This window comes from Crocuta crocuta, unplaced genomic scaffold (genome assembly GCF_008692635.1).
Source record: "Crocuta crocuta isolate KB4526 unplaced genomic scaffold, BGI_CrCroc_1.0 scaffold564, whole genome shotgun sequence".
NCBI lineage: Eukaryota > Metazoa > Chordata > Mammalia > Carnivora > Hyaenidae > Crocuta > Crocuta crocuta.
In genome coordinates this window covers 2551118-2571067 of record NW_027533010.1, presented here as the reverse complement: position 1 = coordinate 2571067, position 19950 = coordinate 2551118, and the positions used below count along the sequence as shown (strand labels likewise).

Below are 19950 nucleotides of genomic sequence, written 5' to 3'. Positions count from 1 at the left end.
ACAGAGAGAGAGGTAGAGAAAAAATCCCAAGCAGGCTCCACACCGTTAGCACAGAACCCAATGCAAGACTCGAACCCACAAAGCTATGAGATCATGACCTGAGCCGAAACCAAGAGTAGGATAATTAACTGACTGAGCCACCCAGGCACCCCACACCATTCTCAAATTCTTAAAACATTTCTCAAATGTTTCTTCTCAAAGAAAAAATTTATTTCAGTACTCTTTAGCCTTTAAATTAAAATAAATCACCATTATCACATGTCAGAAGCTCTCCCATATTGGCATATAGAAGGACCAAGGAATAGCACATACTGCAGCATACCAAAAATAGTTCCTGTCATTAATGAAATTAAACATGAAATTCACAGAAATCTGGAGCTGTTCTCACTTATAAAGCTCTTCTTTTCTGAGTGTAACCATACTTTAGCCAAAAAATTCTCTAAAACCTTTATCTCAGATGCACACATATTACATGATGCTGCAGAATAATTGTCAATCACTACATAGTTCTTGATACCCATTATGATGATTGCTCATGAAAGAAATCACAGGTGTCGAAACATGATAAAGATTAAAATCTCTCCCCAGATTTTGAAGGAAACAGGGGGCAAGCCATCTGAGAAACTCAGTTGAGACTCTCTGCAGGCCTTCCTGCCTTCAATTTCTATCTCAACACAGTGAACAACCTAATTTGTGGTGTTTTATTCTACCTCCAAAAGGCTTTGTAATCAGACACCAGAAAACAAATTTCTAATTCTCCAGGATTAGAAAATTCCAGCTTCTAAGTTTGAATAAGACCTGCAGATAATTTCTCTCGGTCACCTCATTCTAAGGTCTAGAAAAATGAGCATTAAGGTCCTACAGCTGGTGTGGCAAAGCTCTCTCACATGCCTTCATTTCTAACTATTCATTTATCCAAATGATGGGGTACCAACCCCAGTGTTATATGCTGGGACACAGTCAAGGCAGAAAAATAAAAGTTTAGTCATATATACACAGGGCAAGGTATCCTCAGTTTTGCCCCCTCATGGAGTTGTTTACTATTGCCAGGTTGTAAACCAGTCAAGATTCATGCAGATTTATCCTACTATGGCACTGGTGTTTACCTAGGAAGTTAGCGAAAACAGAACAACATTTAAAAAAAAATCTGGAAAACACTGTTATTAAAAACACTTAGAAAATACAATAAAATACTTAGAAAAGATTTTGATCCTTAAAGACCTAATTCAGTTTAGTAGGCAAATATCAGTACATTAATAGAGATGCCTCTAAAATGGAGTTACTAGTGAGATCACAATTATTGATATATTAACATATTAAGCAAGAGTATAATCTGGCCCATTTATAACTTTCAGGTATAAACTATCTCTGGCATACCTCTAGGAGTCAGAATCATAAGAAGTTATTAAGAGACCCATAGATTCTCAATCAGTAACTCAATCAACATAAGGTACCACCTAATATTTCCCCCTCAAAAAACCCCAAGGAAATAGTCTCTGATCAAAATAGGAGATAATCAACCTACACTCAGTCTGTGTGTAGCATTTAGTGATCCTTGATATCAAGATTCTTGGGGCATCTGGGTAGCTCAGTCAGTTAAGCATTCAACTCCTGATTTTGGCTCAGGTCGTGATCTCACAGTTCATGAATTCAAGTGCCATGTCAAGCTGTGAACTGACAGTGCAGAGCCTGCTAGGGGTTCTCTCTCCCTGTCTCTCTCCCTCTCTCCCCTCCTCTCTTTTTCAAAATAAAATAAATTTTTAAAAAAAGAAAAGAAGGAGAAAAGATTTTTCCACAGCTGAGTTAGATCATGATCCATGCAAGCTGCCAAAGGCCTTCTTCTCCCTTGAGATTGTGATGGCAACCACTTCTCACTCCTCACCTAAGAAAGGCAAGTAAGGAGGTAATTCATAAAGGCAAGGAATCCAATTTGAAAAATGCAACATTGGCGTGTGTCTTCTGAGTTATGCCCTCTCATTAGACTTATGACTTTAGCCAAGCTGCTTAACTTCTCTGTGCTTAATTTTTCTCTCCTGTAAATAACATTGTTCTGAAAATGAATTCAATGAGATAGTGTGAAAGCACCAGCAGTATCTAGCATGTGGCAGCTCTCTACAAATGATACGTATTATTGTACTATGTGGAAGTTTGATTCATTCACATAAAAGCAATAATGTAGGATTCATATCAGAATAGATGATATAAAATAATATTTGCCAAGAGTGGCTATGCTATATGAGAGGCTCACCACTAGGAAGAATTTCATCATTACTAAATGTAATGGCTTCTCCTACTGATAACTGGGTGGTGCTTCCACAAAAATGTCATTTCTCCCCTGTTCTTACCATCATGCATTAAATCCACAACTAGCTTGCTCCAGTGAACTTAAAGGTAAGTACTAATGAGAAAGGGAAACAAAAAAAGCCATTATCAATGAATTTTACTTCAACAGAGAGTAGTTTATCAGATTCTTTGGCCAATGAGCATGAGGGTATGGACTTAAAGCTGGGAAGGTTTAAGATAGGGTATAAACTTTCACTACTTGACTGTATTGCCAAGTTTATACTCCAAGGCTGTCCTGCTTCAGGCTTCAGAAAGGACCTATTTGCTCAAGTAGGAGACATAGAGACAGGGTCCTATCAGTCCCAATAAATTAATCATGAACACTCATCACACAAACAAAACGAGTTTGTACAACTGTCCTAACCAACCAAAAGAGACTGATTAGTCTTTAGGTCCTTTGACTGGTCTTGTGGGCCATTAAATATTTATCAGAAAACAATCCATCACTTAGTCGATGGAACTTCTACCAACCCAACTCTGTGTTCCTCAGTCATATCCAACAACCAATTAATTCAGAGGATTATAAACCTCGGAGATACTTTGGTGCCAGTCTTCCAGCCTTTAATAAAGCATCTTTCCTACATATAGTGCTTGTGTGTTCATCAAGATTTTTTTTACTAAGGGACAGAAACTAAGCGTAGATCAGTTTAAGCAAAGTAAAAATATACAGGAAGCACACTAAAGTGTCCTATGTTATTAAGGGACTGAACACTCAAACTGCAACAACTGCAAACTGGCCCTTTCACTGTAAACTGATTTCCTTCTTTGGGTAGCAGACCTGGCCATCAGAATCTCCTGGGTTTAATACTTTATAAATTCCCCAGCCCAAAGGAACATTTTCCTAATTCATTTAAAAATTTCAGGGAAAGGACCAGCTTGAGTCAGATGCCCACTACCAGCCATAGTCAGTGGCCCACTGTGGTGATAAGAGAAAGGATGGACTAGGGAAGAGTTACATAAAGAATAAGGCAGTGTCCACAAGAAGCTTGAGTCATTTCCAAAGGTAAGGAGGTGCTGTTCCCAAGAGAAAGACTGAGGATATTGTTGGATAGACAATAAAGGTAAACCACTCAGGTATTTATAGGCAATTTTCATTTCAACAATCAGCATGGTATAAAAACATATATGTTTGTTCATTTTGTTACCAAACCTTCACCAAACTTAACCATGGGTCATAAATTGTATAGCCATTTAAGTCAACTACCTATTGTATCCCTGATCTTCTCAGTCCACTGTTTCCACCATTCCCACTTCCAGACTCTTAGCTGAAACATAATGAACCTCCTTAGTAGCAAATTCTACAGTAAGAAATGCATTTACAATGATTTCACAACCATGCTTCTCTTGTCTAGAGCAGCCCTCAGGCAAGAATTATTTTCTTGTTATTGTAGGTGTCTAATTTTGGCCTTAGATAACCTAAGAAGTTTTTGCAATGCAATTTTATTGCTGGAAACAATTTCATTAGAGGAGAATATTAAGCAACTGTTAGAATGAAGCCAAAAGGTCAGTATCCACATATAAACCACATTCCTAGCTTAAAATTCTGCTTGCTTCTATTTAGCAAATTCTGAAGTAGCAAAACAGACTCTATAGAAATATTAAAATATTTCTTAAACTACCTTATATTAGCATTTTTAATAGTATCCTCCAAAAACACATGTGCTGATTTTGATGTTTGCAGTATACAAAGTATTTTCAAGGCACTGACTCTAGGGTTTACAATATGGCTAATAATGAATTTTTGTTGTCTTCTTCCTCTTAAGTGAAATGATCTCTTAAAATCATTTGAAATGCCATAAATCCTTACCTATTTAAATCCAGGTGATCATGGCATACTCAATCTTTGAAAAACAAATGTCTACCCATACCCCCACTTAGGAAAATAATTTCCAGAATATTAGTCATGTCTGACCTTCCTTCCTGGGTGATCAGCGGTCTTCCAGGTTTAGGTGCTAGGCAGGGTACAACAATTCCCTACCCAGGTATAGAAATGCAGAATTGATCTCCCACAAGGGCACAAGAGTGGGGAAAGGAGAGCCAGATCCAAAACAAAGAGAGATCAGATAAAGGAGACTGTACTAGTTGGAGAAGCAGGAGCATGGGTTTAATGAATCATCTAGTAAAGTTGAAGAAGAGCCACAAGGGCCCTAATTACTTTAAAAGAGCAAGAATCAGGGCGCCTGAGTGGCTCAGTCAATTAAGCGTCCGACTTCGGCTCAGGTCATGATCTCACAGTTCGTGGGTTCGAGCCCCGCGTGCTGACAGCTAGCTCAGAGCCTGGAACTTGTTTCAGATTCTGTGTCTCCTTCTCTCTCTGACCCTCCCTGCTCGCTCACTCGCTTGCTCGTTCTCTCTCTCAGAAATAAATTTAAAAATATTTAAAAAATAAATAAACAAAAGAGCAAGAATCCTAAATTTTTCAAGAGAAATCATATCTTTGCTATCCAAAACTTTACAACTCAAGAGTCACCTGGGGTTTGGGTCTCCCACCAAAGCCCTGTCCCAAATTGCTGAAGATTCCTTAGGTGTGTAGAGGATGGGGATGGGGTAGAACTTGCATTCTTGAGGTCAGTTCAACTCCTACATTCTGTCTGCCCTCCACCATTAGACCCAATGTCACATTTAAGCTTTCTTGAGTTCCCCACCCAATACCCCACTTCCATAGTTATAAGAGACTTTGTCACTTATTTAAAGGGAGACATAAAAGGAGTTTATATGAGAGAAAAGCAAACAATTTCAAATTGAACACTGAGCATGTCTTAAATTATCTTTGGGCCATTCTACCACTGGACTATTTCCACAGGCCCCTTCACCTAGCTTTGCAGCATCTGCAAGCTTCTCTTTCTTCTTTCTCTACTTATTTCCTTGGAAAGAGCACAATAAACTCCCTTCTTTATGGCAGGATGTCAATTTACCCTTTCTCCTCTATGACATTGGGTCTAGCCTCCAACATGTTCTCCAGCTTCACTTTGTGTCCCTACATGAATTATCAAGCTATTATTACAAATAGAGTTTTCCTCCCTTCAGAAGAACTTGGATGGTAGTTAAGATATGGATTTAACTTCTTTTTGTAATTTTTTAAATGCTTATTTATTTTTGAGAGAGAGAGAGACAGAGTGTGACTGGGGGAGCGGCTAGGGAGAGAGACACAGAATCCCAAGCAGGCTCCAGGCTCTGAGCTGTCTGCACAGAGCCCAACATAGGGCTTGAACCCATGAACTGTGAGATCATGACCTGAGCTGAAGTCAGATGCTTAACTGACTGAGCCACCCAGGCTCCCCTGAATTTAACTTCTAATTCCCATTTTACAAGACTAAAGTGGAATCATTGGTCTCTAAATTGAGCTAATAAGGAGAAATGAGTTTGGATAGCTATTCACTCCATGATTTAGGGACCACCTGCTCATTCACAAGCTTGGGCATCTGAATACTGTCTGGCAACCATTCTTAGCCTCTTCTCTGATTTCTCTAGCTATGGGAACTAACTACACTTTTCAGAAACAAATTCTGACTTCTGGTTCATCAGAAAAGGCATTTATAGGCAGATATTGATCATCTTTGAAATCTCAGTTAAGTCCCCTATGATCCCACATTACACATGGCACCAAACTGGTTTACTGAAGCTCGTGCCCTGAAACCTCTCTTCACCCTGGCCTACAGAGAAACAGGAGATCTTTCTGTGAAGCCAAGTTCCAAATCTGGTCTGATTCTGCTAAAACCATAGATGACACTGGCTCATAAGAAAAAGCAAAAAGACAGACACGGAACTAGAAATCCAGACAAGTCTTAGTCCCTTTGCCTTAGGTATCACAAGAAATACAACACTGTTTACACCAAAAACCCTCTGCCCATTTGGATTCACTTGACCAGTTAAATACTTTATGATAATCTAATTGAGACATAATCTTTAACCATTGGATATTTGATATTCCCTACATAATGAAATCTGAAGACACATCACCCAGCACAATGATAAATAGGCTTGATACATAAAAGTTCCCAGTTCACTCATTCATTCATTAATTTAACAAATGTTTATTGAGTGCCTACCATGCACCCACCGCTCAAGTTTATAGTTTTCTAGAAAGCTCCTGCCATTATTCCATTCACCCATTTAAAAAGCCACACATTACAGGAAAGGTTATACTTTCCAAGATCCATGTGAAATCCACATGAACAATAATCCTATCCCAGGTGGCTATCACAACAGACCTGCCAAAGGAGCAAGGCATGTGGGTTCACCCTCATTCCCACTCTCTTTTCCTAAAAATACCTGGTTCTTCACCATTCTTAAAGGCATCTTTGAGTTAACAAAACCCAAAAACAAAAAAAAAAAATTTTTTTATTTCTCCCCAAACCTGTTTCTACCTCAATGTTCACAGTTAATGGTGTCACCTTTCACTAGTGACCTTGGAATTATAGTTGAGCCTGCCCCCTCTCTCTCACTTCTCATCATCCAATCCACCAGGAAGTCCCTTCTGTTCTACCCAAAATTCCATCTACCATCCTGTATCCCATTTTTCACCATCCCCACCACTACAGCCTAAACAAAGTCAATATCACCTTTAATCTGGACAATTTTAACACTTTCTGACTGGTATCCTCATTCACTTTTAACCCCTTACAAAATTCATTCTAGCACTTAGAAAATAAACCCAGTTATTTCCTCTACTTCTCAATAGCTTTCCATCACACTTGAAATAAAATCTTAATTTTATAGTTACAAAGGGCTTAAATCTATCATTCTCAGCCCCGCTTTCCATAGTCTGCCCGCTCTGATTTCATCTCTTGCCTCCATCTCCTCCATTCATTACCCTGCAACCTCACTAGCCTCTCTGCTTGTTTCAAACCACAGTCTGTCTGTTTCACTTGGAAAGCTCTTCATTCCTACCCTCCATCCCCCTCCCCCCACCACTGACCATCTTCATCTCACTGGTTCCTTCTCATCATTCAGGTCTCTGCCCAAATATATCACCTCTTTGGAGGCTTCCTGGGACTACCAAATAACCCACACCAGTGGTTCTCAATGTATAGTCTCTATAGCAACAGCACTTCACAACTTGTTAAAAATGTAAATTCCCAGGTCCCATATCAGGCCCCTATTAAGTTAAAAACTCTGAGGGAAAGAGCACAATAATCTTAATGTTTTAAAGTCCCACAGATAGGGTGCCTGGGTGGCTCAGGTGATTGAGGTCCAACTCTTTATTGCAGCTCAGATTATGATCTCAGGGTCGTGGGATCAAGCCCCATGATCAGGCCATGTGCTGAGAGTGGAGCCTGCTTAGTATTCTCTCTCTCCCTCTCTCTCCCCACCCCCCCATACCTCTCTTCACTTGTACTCTCAACTTGTTAAATAAATTAAAAATAAAAAATAAATAATAATAAATAAGCCCTACAGGTGATTCTGATACAAACTAATTATTACAGTGTGTGCATAATATGTGTACATATGTATATATTTATCTGACTACCTATGCCCTTCTACTCTTTATTACCTGACTTTACCTTCTTCACAGCAGCCATCTGAAATTTTTAACTTTTTAAATTAGTTGTCCCTCCCGCTCTAAAAACAAGCTCCATGGAAACTTATGTTCATTCTTATATGCCCAATGATTAGAATACTGTCCAACATACACGAAGTACTCAACAAACATTTAGTGAATAAATAAACCCACAAACAAACCAATCTAGTCCCTTTCTCCCCCCAGTTCTAAGGATTTGGTTTGGTTTGCTTTTCTCTAAAAACAGAGCCCCTGAGGACGATGTGTATAGGGATCTACAGCAGAAGTTCTCAGAAAACAATATCGAAATCAAACCAAATGGCCACACACCAGCCAACTCTAGCTCTTTAGAAGGGAGGTTTTTTTTAATGTTGAACATGCTTGGCTCATATGAGTGTGAAGTAATTGCTACCTATGACTAATGCACAGCTGGAAGGCCTTCTTAAATCTCAGGTAATCTGCCAAGGTATTTTTCCAAAAAAACAAAACGGGAAGAAATGAGCACTCAAGAAGTTATATTGAAACCAGAGGTAAGGAGGGGGCTGGGCACTTAGGTCAGAAGCCAAAATAATCTTACCCCCAAAGGACATTCTCTCTTGACTCAGAACTCTGGAAATGGTGGTTTTATGTTTGTGTATATGTTTCCTTCCACTCTACCAATACCACTATTCCCAATAAATGAAAAATATCTTTTGTTTGATTTAAATTTCTTTAAATTTTAGTGAAGAAACTTGCATATCTTATTTTGCATATCTTTACATTTGTAACATCTTTTTCTGTGAATGGCCTGTTCTTGTATTTTCCTTTTAAGCTATCAGCCATTTTCCAGTTAATTGGCAACTAAATTTACTCTTATCTATCATATGTACTGTCATTATTTTTCCCAGTTTGCATTTCACTCTTGTCTTTATTTTGGTGATTCCTCCCTCAGTCAGAACTTAAATTTTTATTTCATAAAATGTACCCATCTTGTTTGTTAGTGTTTCTGATTTTATGTCAATAAATAGAAAAGCTTATTCTACTCCAAATACATTAAAATAGTCACCCATATCTCCTATCAGTACTTCTATGGCTCTGTTTATTGGGGGAGATTAACTCTTTGATCCACCTGGAGTGTATTTTGGTGTGAAATTGAGGAAAGGTTCTAATATTATTTTTTGTCCAAATGACAAGTCCATTTGGGAAACTTTATAACCTCAGCAGTTAGCCCAATAAAAGTATACATTGGTGCTGCGTTTATGTCTGTTAAATTATTGGAAGGGTGATGAAGCCGCAAAAGAACTATGGGTCACACACAACAACACATTCTCATAAAATGTGTGTGCACTATGACTTTAATGTGACATTAGTGTATATTAATGCACATTTTAATAAGTAGACAAGTATTAACCAATGCCAGTTTGGTTATCACTAGTGCCAGTAGCAAGAGTAACATTAATGATAACTAACATTTATCAAGCACTTACTATGCTTCATACACTATAACTGCCTTAATGTAAACTTACGTAAACCTCGAAACAAGCCTATGAGGAGTTTCTATTCCTATCTTAATTTTACAGATGAGAATTCTGAAGCACTAAGAGATAAAAAAAAAAAACTTGCTCAAAATCCCATGACTAGCAATTCGCAGAGTCCCACTCCAAGACAGAAGCACAAAGAAGTCTATGCTTTAACCCTATGTTATCCTGACTCACAGATCACTGCTGACCATAAAACAGAAAAAAACAACAGGATGCTTTTGCTATTAACACCTAAAAGGTGTACACATTTTATCAGGATATTGTATATTTCTAATTCTGTATTTCTAATCTGAAAATTGAATAAACATGCCCCTATCCCCACCCCCATCCAACCTCTCCCAAAAATTACCTTCCTCAGAACTCAATATTGCCTTTGGCTACAATATCTGATAAAGGACCTATGAGAGTCCAAAACAAGATAACTCAACACTTGATCTCTCTCTCCTCTAACCCACATTCATTCACATCTTTCAAGTTCAAAATCTCACCACAAATTGCTTAATTTCCAAGCATACCCTTCTGAAATGTATGTACTACAGAGCAGCACTGAATAATTTGCTCTATGCAGCTAAGTCAAAAATTACTTCTCAGCAACTTTTACTATGAACTAGGTTCTTAAAGATTTAGACAAGATTATTCAAAATACTTTTAGCAACAACAGGTGTCATTCGTAACTCTAATTTTTATTCAGAAAAGTGAGTAGAACTTTTGGTTTCATGATGATGGCAAAGTAAAGGCATTTTTGCTCCCTTCTGCTCTCAAAATTCTAAAACCACAAAGATGACAGGAAACAAAAACACAAACTCCAACTTTAGTAAAATGAAGAAGTAACTATAGTCCAACATTTGAAGATGGAAAGCAGATGGAGGAAACATTTTAGCAGAGAGGAGAAAAGTCAAGCCAATGACTACAAGAAGCAAGCCAATTTGCCCCTGGAAATGTTTATGAAATGGAGATGCTGGGTACTTTGGAAGATGAAAGTAAGGGCAGTTGCTAAAATGAAGGGATTTTTAGACTCTCAGTCACTGGTGGGCTGCAGCTGGCTTGTACCAGCTTGCAAGAGTGAACTCTGCAATGACCTCACGTTGGTAGCTTGAAATTAACTATAGTGTGAGTATTTGAGAGAAGCTGGCAAATGCAATAAGTCAGGGTTTTGTTTTCTTTTGATTTTTTTCAGAGAGCTAGTTGTTAAACATCTACCAGCATACCACCACTCCCAACTTCAGCACCCACTAGAAATCTGAGGTTTGTTTTCTAGAGAAAATGGACAGTGGGGTTTCAGATTCAGGCACAGCAGTCACAAAAGAGAGCAAGTGAAAGTGCAATGCTGAAAATAGGTCTAATGTGAAAATTTGTACAGTGATCACAGAGTTCCTTCAACTCCAGAACATCAGCATTCAGGTTGCATTCCCCCTGTCAAGGGACTGAAGATCCTTCTCTGATGAAACTAAACTGCCCAAGAGAAAAGATTTATGTATAATGTTATTTTGTGAGTGGGTGGGCCCCTGAACAAAAGATCCGGCTAACTTGTCTGATCATCCTACAGTGAATTAGTTCACATAGACGTGCAAAGTCCAAAAAATTCATTTCCAAACACACTTTTTCAAGAGGCCACTAAAGGATATGCCTTTCCAAAGCCAAAAATATGTAAGAAGGAAGACAATGTGGATTTAGGAAACATGGAGAGAAACAGTGGGCAATCCCAGAATGATAGCTGTGCCTTAGGCCCCGTGAACACAGTGCATACTGGGGCAGGAGGCAGAGGGCTCCAAGAAGCAGGAAAAAAAGGGAGCTGGTAAATTGTCTGGCTGCTTGAGAATATAGAACACTGTACTGAAAGATATTTTCGCAGACTTGTTAGAGGATGTTGGAAGACATAGAATTCCAAGAAAATTAAAAAGAAAAAAATGAGGCAGTTATTAACTCCAGGTAAAATGACAACAAACGTAGGAAAAGAAATGCAGTCACACAGTAGATCACTCACTGTGAAAAGCACTTACATAGTCATAAGAAGATACTGGGAAAAGATGTAACTAAAAATTCAGAGATAATAGGGGTGCCCAGGTATTTCAGTAAGCTAAGCATCCAACTCTTGATTTCAGCTCAGGTCATGATCTCATGGTTCGTGAGTTCAAGCCCCACATCAGGTTCCATGCTGTCAGTGCAGAGCCTGTTTGGAATCTCTTTGTCATTCTGTCCACCCCCTGCTCTCTCTCTCTCTTTTTCTCTCTCTCCCTCTCTCTCTCAAAATAAATAAATAAACTTTAAAAAATAAAAATAAAAACTTAGGCATAATAAATTATGTAAGAAGAAAGTAAAATTTTTTACTACATAACCCAAATATTTAATGAAGCTAATCACATTTCAGATACTTAAAAATAACAGTAATTCATGTGAGATTTTGAAATTAAAGAGGTGGTATAACTAAAGATTCTCATATACCCCAGTAGAAAGTAAAAATGATTAATCAAGAGGCATATTATTTTCAAATAGGTAAGTGAATGCCAGAACAAAGAGCTAAAAATGATTCTTCTAGTAAGTGAAACAATGCAGTAAGAGAAGAGAAAAAAGAATATTGTTTTTTGTTCAATGCACTATAAAAGTATTTGACTTAATAATTTTATGTAACACTTTCACCATAACTTTTTAATTTATATAATTAAGAAATAAAGAAAAATAAAATAGTTTATAAATTATGGGCAACTCCAGAGAATATGGCAATTATTCTGGTATTCCAGTGATGATGTGATGCCTACATTGTACAAGATAAAAAAATTTCCAAATTGGGAGAGGTCTGTTTAAAACATCTTGCAATAGCACTTTCAACAATAGCCAGATTATGGAAAGAGCCTAAATGTCCAACAACTAATAAATGGATAAAGAAGATGTGGTTTATATGTATAATGGAATACTACTTGGCAATGAAAAAGAATGAAATTCTGCCATTTGCAGCAACATGGATGGAACTGGAAGGTATTATGCTAAGTCAAATAAGTCTGTCAGAGAAAAGAAGATATCCTATGTTTTCACTCCTATATGGGTCTTGAGAAACTTAACAGAAGACCATGGGGGAAGGGAAGGGGAAAAAATATTTACAAACAGAGAGGGAGGGAGGTGAACCATAAGAGACTCTTAAATACAGAGAACAAACTGAGGTTTGATGGGGGTTGGGGGAGAAGGGAAAGTGGGTGATGGGTATTGAGGAGGGCACTTGTTGGGATTAGCACTGGGTGTTGTATGGAAGCCAATTTGACAATAAATTATATTTTAAAAATCTTGCAATAAACTAAGTATCCATCACCAGGTACTATAGTCAAAGCCTTAGTTATGAATCATTAGACAAAGGAATTTGTGATAATTATGTCAAGGATAAATTAGGACTGATTTGTCTTCATATCTTTTAAGGGAGGCCAGAATCTTTATTGGTACAACCATACTTACTTATCAAATGTTCATAATTGATAGTTTATGTATCCTTTGTGTATTTCTAATTTTCTAAAGAAGATGGAAAAAATTTTCCTTATTGTTCTCTTCATACTTTTTATTTCCTGCTTTGAAATGCCAACTTCCAGAAAAGAAAATTGATTTTGTAATTAGAGGAAATTACTGAGGAGGTGGAGGGAGGTTTGGAGTGGTTAAAAACAAGAGCTCCAAAGATTGTGGTAAGGAAGAACTACATTGGTCTTTCTGGAATTTTGGTGGGGAAAATACAATGGTATCAGGGATTATGGGAGCAAGAATTTTCCAGATAGGGGAGATCTGTGTTTTTCAAAGGCAAAGAGAAACTACATAATTTAAAAAAGGGAGGGAGGGGTCAGATGTGGTGTGAAGGGAAATTAAAAATGAAAATGGATAAGGGTACAGGGGTGGCTCAGTCGGTTGAGCATCAGGCTCTTGATTTCAGCTTAGATCATGATCCCAGGGTCCTGGGATTGAGCCCCACATGAAGCTCCATTTCAGGTGCTGGGTGTGGGACCTGCTTGGGATTCTCAATCTCCTTCTGCCCCTCTCCCCCTCTCCCCCACTTATATTCTCTGTCTCTCTAAAATAAATTTTAAAAAAATGAAAATGAATAAACTGAAAAAGAGAACTGGAGCTTACTTTTTGACCAGGAGGCTCTTTCCTGTAAAATTCCAAGTAAGACAATAACTAGAGACATGATTCTGAGAGAAACAAAAGGGAACAGGAGGGATATTTCTGCAGTGGCCTTACTTTTTGACTGAAAGGAAGGACCCAGTCATCTTCTGATGAAGAAGTTAGGACTGGAAACTTAGAAGAGTGGAAGGAATTGAGAGAACAGTCATCCTCCAAGACTGGACCACCATGAGTCCCCAGAGACCATTTCTGGACTAGGAAAAGGTTGGCCACACCAAGAATTACTCAGAAAGGGGGTCAAACAAAGATTCCACATCTTCATCCTCTGATTCAATTGGTCCAGGAGGAAACTGGAAGATCAATTTTTAAAGGCTTCCCAAGAGATCTTTATGAGTAGGTAAGTCTGGAAGCCACTGAATAGTGATCCCCAAGATACAGATAAAACAGTATTAAAAGGAACAGGTAAAGCCAAAGTGTAAATGTTTGTCATGAGCCCTATCTACAGGATTTTGTTATTTCCTCTGTCAGCAAAAGGAAGAGAGAAAATAGAATTGTGAGGGCTAATAATCCACCCAACAACTGAGAATTACAGCAGCAGTAAATTGCTGACCAAATCTCACCTCCTGGTTCCATGGCAAAAATGATTAAAACTGAAACACAAAACCTCATTTATCATTTTTTTTATTCAAATTTTAGCCAAAAGTAGCTCCTTCATTGAGAAAATCATTACCTCACTCTATGTGGCCACTTGTGGCCCAAACCAGTCCTCAGTTTGAATAAAAGAAAAACATACTATTTGATTCCTCCATTTGGGGGTCTTTGCTAGACAATTTCTGGGGCTACATTCTTAAGTGTTCTTTAAAAAGGTATCTACACTTATTAACATACTTAAGTCTAGTTTAATCTCAGCCCTTAGAATTCTTGCTCTTTCAGCCAGACATGGGAACCCCACAACTATGGAAAGTGATTATATACTATACATTTGTAATTATAGTTGGGTTTTTTAAAATTTGTTTTGTTTTAGTGAAAAGCTCACTTCCTCAGATCCCTCTGTCAGAAATCAATGGAGAGAAAAGACAAAAATGAACTACACTCCTGGAACAGTATATTTATATGGTTCAAATAATGTTTTGTGATCTTAAATACTGCTTCTAAAGTTACATAATTCAAAGTACAGTACTTATTGTATTTAAAAAAAACTGAAACCAAAAATATTCTTAAGGTGCAATGGGAAAGACAATGAAACATAGCATGATAGAAATGGTCTTTTATCAATGAAACAATAATACTGTTTCCTCACCCAAGTACAGCCTTCATTTAAGCCCAGAGAATGAAAAAATGTACACATAATCAATTAAAGCAAGTTACAAAGGCAGCTGATCCATGACTTCATAAAATAATCTCTGTCCCAGTAGTGCGTTCTGGGAAGCAGCCAGATGTTGTCAAACCTTAATGAAAAATGCCAGATAAGTGGCTTCACTTCAAAACACAGAAATTGGCCTGATTAAATCAATGACTTTCTATCAGATTTTGATATCATCTGGAAAGGAAAATCCAGCCTCCTTCTGAAAGCTGAAAAACATCATTTCTTTAATCAAGAAATTTCCTCACTAGAAATAGGCAAAGAGATTAAGAGATAGAGACTTCCAGTTATAAATAATTAAGTCACAGATATGAAAAGGACAGCACTGGAAATATAGTCAATAACATTGTAATAACATTGTATGGTGACAGATGGGTGATGACACTTATTGTGGTGAGCACTGAGCAATACAGAGAATTGCCAAATCCCGATGTTGTGCACCTGCAACTAATATAACATTGTCAACTATATTTCAATAATAAAAAAACCTTTTTAAACATTGCATTTGCTGAAAGGGAAATTCTGTGGTCTAAAAAAGAATGAAGTAAAAAGAAGTTACTTTAAAAACAATTCCTTAATGAAAGTTATGACATTTTAGTCAACTTAGTCATTAGTCTTAGTTACCTAACTTCATTGGCTTTCTGAGTGATATACCCAAGTTGTTTTGATTTGTGTTCATTAAGCAGAAAAAAACAGTAAGTCTAATTTCAAATTATATTGTAAAACCCATGCCTGACATTTGAAACTATAGCACCTTAGAAGTATTTAGTTCTTTTTTTAGACCCAAAAACTACTATGTTGAATATACATCTTTCATAGACGCTGTGCTTATGAATTTCCAAAGGAAAAAAAATAAAGATAAGATATTTCATTTACACAATTAAGAAATACATACATTAGGACAGTGGTGTTCCAACCTGGCTACACATTTAGGTTACCAGGGAGGTTTTAGAAACTAACAATACCCCAGCCCAAACAGATCAAATCAATCCTCTGAGAGTGTTGTCTAAGTAGTGGTGTTTTTTACCTTTTTAAAGCTACTCAGGTGATTCTAATGGAGCTGGGTTTGAGAACCCTACACAGGACATGGACTCTCAAATTTGGCTGCATATTGGAAGCACTTGGGGCCAAGGTTAAAAACAGTGACTCTTTGGTCCTGTTATGAGCTGAATTGTGTCCTACCAAAATTCATATGTTGAAGTCCTATACCTAGATCTTCAGAATGTGAATGTACTTGCAGACGGGTTGTTTAAAGAGGTGAAATGAGGCCACCAGGATGGGCCCTAATCCTTATAAGAAGAGGGAAGAAAGTGAAGGAGAAATTAGGATATAGACCAGTACAGAGAGAAGATCATGTGAAGGAACAGGGAGGAAAGGATTACCATCTACAAGCCCAGAGGAGAGGCCTCAGAAGCAACTAGCCCTCAGACACCTTGATCTCTGACTTTTAGCCTCCAGAATCATGAGAAATAAGTTGTAGAAAATAAACAAATAATCATGAGCCACTTACATGGCAATGCTTTGTTACAGCAATCCTAGCAAACTAATGCAGGACCCATCCCCAGAATTCTGATTTCACAGGCATGGATGTCGTCAGGGATCAGCATCCAGGGCTAGTGCCATGGCTTTAGGTAACCTGAAGTCTGACTTCACCTGTTCTCTACTTGATATTAGCTTGAGAGGGCAGCTGCTTACACTTTGTAATACCTTCCTACTAAAGCTATTTAGTGAATATAACCAAGATATGGAATAGAAGAATAAGTTTTTCATTTTATTGAGGGCTTTGCTCTATGCAGTTAAGAACTCCCACAAGAGAAACTCTTTTTCTCACCTGTTTCTAACACCATCAGTGGAAGGTGAATATTTTTTCCTTATTTGTTTCCTATCATCCACACATAGGGTTTTCAAATATTCTTATTTCTGTTTATCTTTTCACTGTTCATACTGCCATACTCTACATCATTGAAAACTTTACATAATTATTTCAAAATATGAATTTTAACAGGTTCAATGTTAATTTAAAATGCAGCCACTATACATTTGCCATCAAATAGCTGTGTGACCTTCAGGAAGTTTTTTAAACTCTCCAAGCTTCCAGGAAATCTCCCTAAAAAAACAAGGTATGTGCTCCCCTGCCCCTTTCCCTCCTACCTACCAGTAGGAAATGGTAACAAGTGGAGTCTGTGGCCCAAAATAGAAACAATGTTTTAATGATAGTAAAACAGTCCATTAGCTGAAAACTCCCACCCAGATTAAATATTAATTTAGGAGAGAATTAAATGTCTACCTTTGCTAAAACACTCTATTTTGGGGATACCACATTACAATGGCATGACTTGTACCATATTCTAACCATTGTGTGAAGAAGAGTTTGAAGAAAAAAAAAACACGGAAGTTATGTTTTTTGTGTCTGACATTTCAGTGAGGCTGCAGTGGTGGCCACTGCTCTCCAACCTTCACAATGCCACCCAAGGACAAGAAGAAGAAGAAAGATACCAGAAAGCCAGACAAAAAAGACAAAGACCCAGTTAAAAAATCTGAGGGCAAGGCCAAAAAAAGAGAAGTGGTCCAAAGTCAAAGTTCAGGACAAGCTTAATAATCTGGTCTTGTTTGACAAAGCGACATATGACAAAGTCTGTAAGGAAGTTCTATAACTTAACTATAACTTTAACTATAAGCTTATAATCCCAGTCTCTCAGAGACTGAAAAGTCAAGGTTCCCTGGCCAGGGCAGCTCTTCAGGAGCTCCTTAGTAGAAGACTTACTAAACTGGTTTCAAAGCACAGAGCTCAAGTAATTTACACCAAAAACACCAACGGTGGAGATATCCCAGCTACTAGTGAAGATGCATGAACAGATCCCACAAACTATACATTTTGAAAAATACAAACCTCATTAAATCAAAAAAAGAAAAAGAAAAACATGGAAGTTATAAAATCAGTTAGGAGGTTACTGCAGAAGTCCAGGCTCAGTAGTTGGTGGCTTGGACTAGTAGTGGCAATGGAGGTAGAGTTGGGAAATTGGTGGAGTAAAGGTATATTTTGGGGAGATGGGTTACATAGGTGATGCGGATTAAGGAGTGCACATGTTATGATGAGCACCAGATGTTGTATGAAAGTCTTAAATCACTATATTGTACACCCAAAACTAATATTATACTGTAGGTTAACTAACTGGAATTTAAATAAAAACTTTGTAGAAAAAGTACACTTTGAAAGTGAAATCAAAGTGAATTAATGATGCACTAAATGTAGACGGAATCATCAAAGATGGCTCCCAAGGTCATAAGAAGATAAAGACATTATTTACTCATGAAGACCAGAAGAGAAGCATATTTCTAGGGGAAGATCAAGAATTTAAACATGTACAATTTGAGATGTCTGTGAGACATAAACATGAAGCTGTCAAATCAGAGTTGAAGGGATGAGTCTGAAGTTCAAATAAGTTTTTCAAAAGTGATTTGAAAGTACTTTTCTATTCATCATTAGCATTGAGATCTTTGCCCAACCCATCCCAAGTACAAAGCACAAAACAAACACAGCCATCCAGATACCATCCTAAATATTTAGGAAACGGTATAAGGCACCAGGTCAATCCTTTCTCCACAAAGAAAAACCATAATTCTTTTGACCTTTCATTGGTTTTATCTTATGGCCTTTTCTTTCTGGGGTTAATTGACTTTAATAAATTCTTTAATCCTTATATCAAACCTTTGACTGATTTCTATTTAGTCTTTCATTGTAATTGTGTATAGTTTATGCATGTTTTCAAAATTCTGTTTAAAGTTTATTTCTAAAATGTTTTATCCAAACAATCTCTGCAATATTTAGATGCCAACATCTCACCTTTCTGCACACACATATACACACAATAGTGAGTTATCAAGAAAGTAAAAATATCTAGAAATGGAGAATGTGTCCAGCATGGTAGAGATGTCTCAGCATAACAGTTCCTAAACGGTCACAAGCTAAAGGAAATAAATACCCAAGTTCTCAGTACGACCCCCTTCCTTGGGACCAGAGCATGGAAACTAGTGACATCTCATCACACTGTGAGTGTGTGTAATGGGGAACTGAGAAAGGGCTCTGCAATCAATACGAGTAGTGATGGCCACAGGAGAGAAAGTACGGAGAGGGTCCCAGACCTAAAACAAAGAACTTGGAAATTTTTTGGATTCTTTAGTCACATGTATCTTACTCACTCACCATTCAAGAGAATTCATTCTAAAATAGTATAGTTCTGATCCATGAAAAATATTTAATAGTCTAGCCCTAAACAAAAGTGGGAATATACATGTAAAATGACCATAGCCCTCTCGTTTCAGTAACTTCGCTAAACACCTTTATCTTCATTTCCCATCTTAGTCAACTGAACTGGTAGTAATAGAAACAGTCAAGAAAGACTTTTACCATAGTCATTTATACTTCACAGTGGTTTTAAACCTGCGAATAAAGGTTTCCATGGTGGAAATATTGGTCAGTGAGTTGGTTTGTTGGTAGGTTAGTTGGAGGAGGGCAAAAAGACCATTCTAATACTTCTGAAATCATACTCAATAAGACCATCTCTGAACAGGAAGACAGAAACCCCACCAGGACCATTTGTGAGAAAGAACTGGTAGCTTCTGCCATGAAAGGGAAAAGAATGGGTAGAATTTGGGTGGAGAAATTAGTAGTGTAATTAAGGACCAGCCCTGTAAGTTGCTGTCAACAGCAACAGTGAAGTCCCCTATAATTCTAGTCCCAGATAATTTTTTATCTTCTGAGTAGTATAAATTATAGCAACTATTCCAGACTGCTGCTCTGCAGTGAGTGAGGCAACAGGGAAGTATATAATGAGAATGATTTCCACAGGCCTGATCTTTTATAGGGACTAGAGAGCTTGGCCATAGCTGCCATGGCTGCTGGCAATAGACACTGCCTGCCTAGTCTCTCTTACCTTCTGAGAGACCTCACTCTTTCATTTACCTCTCAATGTGCCCTTTGTTTTCATTCCAGCCAGAATTTATCCATGTGAAATTTTAGAGAGCAAGCACAGAATGTGACTTGTGACTTGGCCCAAACCCCTCACCTACTTTCCCTACCAATCTCCAGCCATCATGCCCCCCATAACCCTGATGTCCATAGCCTCTGC

At 37.7% G+C, this 19950-nt stretch overlaps 1 protein-coding gene and 1 pseudogene across 1 annotated transcript in view; one reads left to right on the top strand and one right to left on the bottom strand.

Moving 5' to 3' along the window:
- Nucleotides 1-19950, bottom strand: part of PLCL1 (phospholipase C like 1 (inactive)) — a 324933-nt gene that overhangs the window by 180200 nt on the left and 124783 nt on the right. The gene's annotated exons all lie outside the window — the stretch shown is intronic.
- On the top strand, nt 17283-17673 carry LOC144216426 (small ribosomal subunit protein eS25 pseudogene; annotated as a pseudogene).